Source organism: Megascapheus bottae, chromosome 34 (assembly GCF_031878675.1).
Source record: "Megascapheus bottae isolate mThoBot1 chromosome 34, mThoBot2.hap1, whole genome shotgun sequence".
NCBI lineage: Eukaryota > Metazoa > Chordata > Mammalia > Rodentia > Geomyidae > Megascapheus > Megascapheus bottae.
This window is the reverse complement of record NC_143542.1, coordinates 3,247,912-3,254,899: the sequence shown is the minus strand read 5'-3', so window position 1 is coordinate 3,254,899 and position 6,988 is coordinate 3,247,912. Positions and strand designations below refer to the sequence as shown.

Below are 6,988 nucleotides of genomic sequence, written 5' to 3'. Positions count from 1 at the left end.
TCAGGAGGCTGAGATCTAAGAGTTATGGTTCAAAGTCAGTCCAGGCAGGAAAGTCCATGAGACTTATCTCCAATGAAAACACCAAAAGCCAGGCCGGGAGTTTGGCCTAGTGGTAGAGTGCTTGCCTAGCATGCACGAAGACCAGGGTTCGATACCTCGATACCCCACATACATAGCAAAAGCCGAAAGTGGTGCTGAGGCTCAAATGGTAGAGTGCTAGCCTTGAGAAAGTGCAAGGACAGTGCTTAAGCCCTGACTTCAAGCCCAGGATTGGCAAAAAACAAAACAAAACACCAAAAGCCAGAAATGGAGCTGTTGCTCAAGTGGCAGAGTGCTAGCTTTGAGTGAAAAAAGTCTCAATATGGACACACACACACACACTACATATATCTTTTTGGGAGTGGAGTGAAGTTTGAACTCAGGGCATTATCAGCAGGTGCTCTACTACTTTAGTCATGCCTCCAGGCTCTTTTGCTGGTTATTTGGTTAATGAGATCTCACAGACTTTTCTGTCCAAAATGGCCTGGCACCTCCATCCTCCATATCTCCAGACTTTTGAACAGCTATGCACTGGCTTTGTGTGTGTGTGTGGGGGGGGTAGAGATTGAACCCAGGACTTTGCATATGTTAAGTAAATCCTTTACGATTTAGCTACACTCCCAACCTACTCATCATCCTCTTGCTTTGGCCTTCTGAGTGCTGCGATTACAAGCATATACCACCACATACATCTCAATGCTGGCAATTGTATCTCAGTCAGCAGAATAGCCACTCCTGCTCTTGACAGTACCCTAATCTCCGGGAACCACAATTCTTGCCTCTCTGAACACTGATGTTTGGATATAGGTTCCCAACCATCATCTCCAGGCAAATGCAATCCCTCAGGTACATGAAGCAGGTCGTCTGCTTTTCCTTCCACCGGACAAGGCCTGTGTGTCCCTTCCCAGACAGGACCTCAGGAGAAAGTCGACCTGCATTGGAGAAAGTGGTCAGAACTGCCAGACGCGATTGTGCAAGAGTAGTTAGGGCAGAGGCCGCAGGGCAGGAGGAGCATGAATAGAGGCCAGCTCTGGAGGAAAAGCAAGACAACCTACCTGGAAAATAGGAAGAGCCTGGGGGTGTGAATTCAATTTGTGGGGCGTGGCCGGAGCAACAGGAGGCGTGGGGGCGTGGCCGGAGCAGGAGGCGTGGACCTCGCGGTGGGCGTGGCTATCGTGATAGGGGGCGTGGCTCCGGAGGGGGAGCACCCTGCCTAGCAAGCCAGTGGTCGTGCGTTCAACCCTCCCCCCCCGTCCAGTATTAACAAAACCAATAGAACAAGCGGTGACAGTTGGTCCAGGCACCCGGGGAGCTCGTATTTACCTGTACTAGAGGACGCCAGATTGTCACCTGGCAACACGAAGTTGAGCCGTGCGTGACCTGTGAGTGACACGTCGCCTCCAAGTTATAAAGTCACCTACCGGGTGACCTGCGATTGACACGTCTCCCCGGAGTTACAGTCACGTGGACGGTGACCTGAGATCGACACCTCGGCCCCCCACCCCACCCCCGTGACGAAGTCAAGGGTTACGAAGTCTGCGCACTCACCTCAGGGAAACCGAGCGGGACGCGTGTGCACGGGGCCTGCCGCCGCCCCCTCGCCCTTATTCGATGGGGGCCCCGCGGCCTCACCGCCGGCTGCTCGGCTCCCGCGGTCGGAGCCCTCACGAAGCGCGCGGACCCCAGGCTCCCGGCCCTTGAACGACCCCGGAAGTGGGCGGGCACACGCCGCCCCCTCCCCGTGGAAGGCGGCGCGTCGCAGCCAATCACGCGCGCCTAGGTCCGTGATGTCACGGGCGCGCTGGCCAATGAGCGTGGGTCTGAGAGCCACTTCCGGCAGGCCTCCTAGTTCGCGGTCGCGGAAAGGACCTGCCGCCGGCCCTCGGCGGGAGTTCGGCTGCCACCCCGGCCCGCCGGGACTCAGGGGCCCCCGGTGAGTGCTGTGCACCGGTGGGGACGGGCCGCGAGCACCCCGGGGAGGTGCGGGAGGCGGTGCCGCCACGTCCTGCTCGCTGGCTGCGATTGCACGGACCCTGGAGGGGATGGAGGGAAGGGCCGGACCCGGGCCGTGCCCTGCACACCTTGGGGCGAGGGTCTGCTTGCCTCGTCCGAGTTCACAACACCGACTTGAAGAGTGGAAGTCCAGCCTCTGGACCTTGGGTGGGAGGGGAGCAGATCCTTCCTCTAGGAAGGAGGATTTGTCCCCCCCCTGCTGGGCCTGGGATTAACCAAGACTGAGGGCTGGGGCCCTGCACCCCGACCCTAGGCCTCCCCTGGCAGTGCAGGGGCCACACTTGTCTCGTACAAGTGCAGAGGCGGGGGCGAGAGCCAGGCCCACCCACAGGACACTGCCTCCTTGCTGGGTGGGACTGGGCGGATTCTGTTTGTTTGGGGGGAAGGGATGGACTGCCATGGGTGTCTGAGGTGTGTTCAGTATGGGGTGCTTGCTTCCCTGTACCGTGTCACATCCACCCCACCACTGCCCTGAGCACATTTCGGGTCTCTGCTGGAAGGAATCAGTGGATAAACGGATCCAAAAAAAGCAGATGGCTTTGGGGGTGGCAAGAGGCTTTTTTTTTTTTTAAAGAGGAATAACTGAAAATTTATTTTGTAGATGTTCACAGTGAAAATAGAGGTGGCTCCTAAAGATTTCCCCCCCCCCCTTTCACTTTTTTTTCCCCCCTTTCACTTTTACAAAAACAAACAAACTCTTAGGGCTTCTGGAGTCATGAAAGACTTTGCAAAAGTCCTGTGACCCAGAACAGGTTGCATGATGAGGACACAGCCAGGAGGTGGTGTGTGACCAGATGTGGGGGTGCATCCCGGCTGAGACAAGAAAAGGAGGTGTAGCTGGCCAAGGATATTTACCCCATGTCACCTTTAACTCTGAAGGAGTTCATAAACAAGCTCTCCCTGCATCTTCTGCCACAGAGTATTCTTCCATTAACTGCCCAGAAGTTCAATTATGTCAGGAAGGAAATGACTGCTTAGTCATTGAACTGAAGGAAAGTGTTTCAAACATAAGTAGCATCTCTGTTCTTGAAGTTCACCTGCAAACTGAACGTGACCTTCATACATTGAATTAGGAGCTGCTGTTAGATAGGTTTTCCCCCTTTCCCTTTCCTTTTTTTTTTTTTTTTTGCCAGTCCTGGGCTTGAGCTCAGGGCCTGAGCACTGTCCTTGAACTTTTTCAAGGCTAGAGCTCTACCACTTGAGCCTCAGCACCACTTCCAGCTGTTTTTTTCTATATGTATGGTACCAAGGACTTGAACCCAGGTCTTCATGCATGCTAGGGAAGTACTCTACCACTAGGCCAAACTCCTGGCCTCTCCTTTTTTTGTTTTATGAGGCAGCGTCTTATGTAGCCCACATGCACAAGACTCCTAATCTCAGCCTCCTAAGTGCTGGAATTACAGATGTATGTCACTATGCCCAGCAAATGGTATTGTTGTATGTGGGGGGGGGTGGGTGTTGCTGGGGATGGAAATAAAGCCTTGTGCATGCTAGACAAATGCTTTACTATTTAGTTACATTCTGTGTCGTGTGAGTTACCTTTAGAGACTAATTCTAGCTAGCCACCAAGCTGAGGTTTGAAGATCAAAAGTAGTTCAGGCAGACAAGACTGAGACTTTTTTTTTTTTTTTGCCAGTCCTGGGCTTGAGCTCAGGGCCTGAGCACTGTCCTTGGACTTTCTCAAGGCTAGAGCTCTACCTCTTGAGCCTCAGCACCACTTCTGGCTTTTTATCTATGTATGTGGTACCAAGGAATCGAACCCGGGTCTTCATGCATGCTAGGCAAGCACTTTAACCACTAGGCCAAACTCCTGGCCCAAGACTGAGACTTTTATCTCTGTTTAGTCACTGAAAGATGGCTCATGTGGTAGGCTTTGAATGAAAAACTAGAGGATGTTTCCCAAGTTCCAGGTTCAAGCCCAGAACTAGCACACACATACACACACACACACACACACACACGTCGTCGTCATCATCATCATCATCATCATTATAGAGTCTTTTTTTATTTTTATTTTTTGGCCAGTCCTTCGACTTGAACTTTGGGCCCCAGTGTTGACCCTGAGCTCTTCAGCTCAAGGCTACCACCCTACCCCTAGAACCACAGGCCCGAGTCCTGTTTTTTAGTGATTAATTGGAGATAAGAGTCTCATGGTCTTTAGTACCCGGGCTGGCTTTGAACCACAATCCTTGGATCTCAGCCTCCTGTGCAGCTAGGATTATAGGCGTGAGCCACTGTGCCCACCTTCACTTTTCGATTAAGTTATGGCTTTTGAATTTGTGGAACAGGGTTTTAACACCTCAGGGTATCAGCAGGTGCTGGATGTAGGTGGAGATTATCCTCATTAAATGTTACTTGAATCCTTAGTGTGTATACTGAGAAGATGAAGAGACCTAAACCTCAGCTCAGCTAGGAAGACACTTGATTACTTAATTTCCTTAAGATGGGAAGCTTGGAGCCAGGAGTTTGGCCTAGTGGTAGAGTGCTTGCCTAGCATGCATGAAGACCTGGGTTCAATTCCTCAGTACCCCATACATAGAAAAAGCCAGAAGTGGTGCTGTGGCTCAAGTGGTAGAGCACTAGCCTTGAGGAAAGCCCAAGGACAGTGCTCAGATCCTGAGTTCAAGCCTAGGACTGGCAAAAGGGAGAGAGAGAGGGAGGGAGGGATAAGGAGGGAGGGAGAGAGAGAGAGACAGAGAGACAGAGAGAGAGAGAGAAAGAGAGAGAGAACACCTTACTTTAAATTTCTTGGGAGGCCCAGAGTGGGAGGATTACACTTTGAGGCCAGTCCAGGCCGGCTGCAAAGCTAGTTGAAACCCCATCTCAACTAATGACTCGTTGTGGTGGCCCATGTCTGTCATCTCATCCCCATTACAGTGGGAAATGTTAATGGGAGGATTATGATCCACGCTCACCCAGGGCAAAAAGGGAGACCTGGTCTCAGAAATAACCAGGGCAAAAAAAAAAAAAGAGGGATGGAGGCATGGCTCAGCAGTATACCACTTGACTAGTAAACTTGAGGTCTGGAGTTCAAACCTCAGTGCTGCTGATAGACACAGAGAGTGAATGGGGGCGGGGAGGGAGGAGGGAGGGAGCGAGGTGGAGAGGTAGAAGACGGGCAGGAGACGCTCAGTTATATGTAAATATGGGGAGTGTGTCCTGTCTGCAGTGTGCTCTGACACTCGTGTTCTGGCCAGCCAGCTCTGGGCATTTAGCACTGGGAAGGATCCCAAAGGACCCTGAGGCCTGGGTACAGGGTCAGGTGCTGTGATCCTGACCCTGGGCACAGACAGCATTTTTTAAGTGCCTCCGAAGGCCTGATGAGCGCAGGCTCAGGACGGTTTTGCGGGGAGCAGTGGTTATGCAGAGGGAGGTGCCTCCACCCCTAGGCCTCCCTGTGCTGCTGGTCAGCCTGCTTCCCGGTGTCTCGCTGGACTTCCTGCGGTAGACGTCTCTCCATTTTTCAGAACTTGGCCGCTCTCCCAGCTCCTGGCTTCCTGTTCTCTGTCTCTGTCACGCCCCTCAGCGCCCCTCAGCACACTCACTGGTTTTGGGGTTTCATTTTTTGCTTTTGTGTTTGGTTTGGTTTAGTTTTTTATTTTTTTGGTTCTGGGGCTCGAACTCGGGGGCCTGGGTGGCAATCCTGGGCCCTTCAGTTCAAGGCTAGAGCTCTACCATTTTGGGCCACATCAACACTTCTGGTTTTCTGGTGGCTAATTGGAGATAAGTGTTTCATGAACTTTCATGCCAGGCTGTCTTCAATCCATGATCCTCACATGTCAGCTTCCTGAGTAGCTGGGATTATAGGCGGGAGGCACCAGTGGCTGGCTTGGACTCACTGTGTTCATGCATGATGCAGATGGTCATATTTGCAGACCAGCTATATCTCCAATAATCACTGTACTTTCTGTGTCTTCTGGAGCACCCTGTCTCTCCAGCCTGGCCCAGCCACCAGGCCCCCAAACAACCTAGACTACTTGTAACTGTTTCCTAACCAGACTGTCCTCCGAGCTTGCTTTTCTTCTGTACTGAGGGTGTTGTACTCTCTCTCTCTCTCTCTCCCCCCTCGCATCCAGAGCTTCATGCATGCTAGGCAAGCACTCTCCCACTAAGCCATATTTCCAGCCCCTGCTTTCTCTTTTGGATGGTACTGAGTTTGAACTCAGGGCCTTAATGCTTGCTGCATGGGCACTCAACTTTGAGATCTCAAGTGTGTACTACTGTGGCCGGCTTATTGGTGGAGATGTGGTCCTTAAACTCCATTCTTCCCATTCTCTACCTCCTAAGTAACTGGGATTACAGGCATAAACCACCAAGCCCGGCCTTCCAAGGGCAGTGTTTTCTAGGATTGAGAGCTCCTGTGTCAGACAACTCTGTTTCTTTTTTTTTCTCTTCCTTCCTTCCCTTCTTTCTTTCTTTCTGTCTGTCTGTCTGTCTTTCTTTTTTTCTTTCTGTCTTTCTTCCTTTCTTTCTTTTTGTGGGTCATGTGGCTTGAACTCCGCCTGGGCGCTGTCCCTGAGCTCTTCAGCTCAAGGCTACTACTCTACCTTTGAGCCAAGCCCCACTTCCCATTTTCTAGAGGTTAATTGGAGATAAGAATTTCAGGTTCGGGGCTGGGAGTTTGGCCTAGTGGTTAAAGTGCTTGCCTAGAATGCATGAAGACCCGGGTTCGATTCCTCGGTACCACATACATAGAAAAAAGCCAGAAGTGGTGCTGAGGCTCAAGTGGTAGAGCTCTAGCCTTGAGAAAGTCCAAGGACAGTGCTCAGGCCCTGAGCTCAAGCCCAGGACTGGAAAAAAAAAAAAAAAAAGAATCTCAGGTTCTTTTGTGCCTGGGTTGGCTTTGAACCCTGATCCTCAGATCTCAGCCTCTGGAGTAGCTAGGATTACAGGCATGCCAGACAGCTATTTCTTATGACTCTCTTCTGTACCCATC

At 51.7% G+C, this 6,988-nt stretch overlaps 1 long non-coding RNA gene across 1 annotated transcript; it reads right to left on the bottom strand.

Annotated features, from left to right (window-relative positions):
* Window positions 1-429: 429 nt before the first annotated feature.
* Window positions 430-1,730, bottom strand: LOC150042640 (uncharacterized). The gene is made up of 4 exons (XR_016533575.1): window positions 1,588-1,730; window positions 1,363-1,419; window positions 1,095-1,209; window positions 430-971 (listed from the first exon to the last, which is right to left on the bottom strand). It is a non-coding gene; the product is annotated as an uncharacterized LOC150042640 (long non-coding RNA).
* Window positions 1,731-6,988: the final 5,258 nt, after the last annotated feature.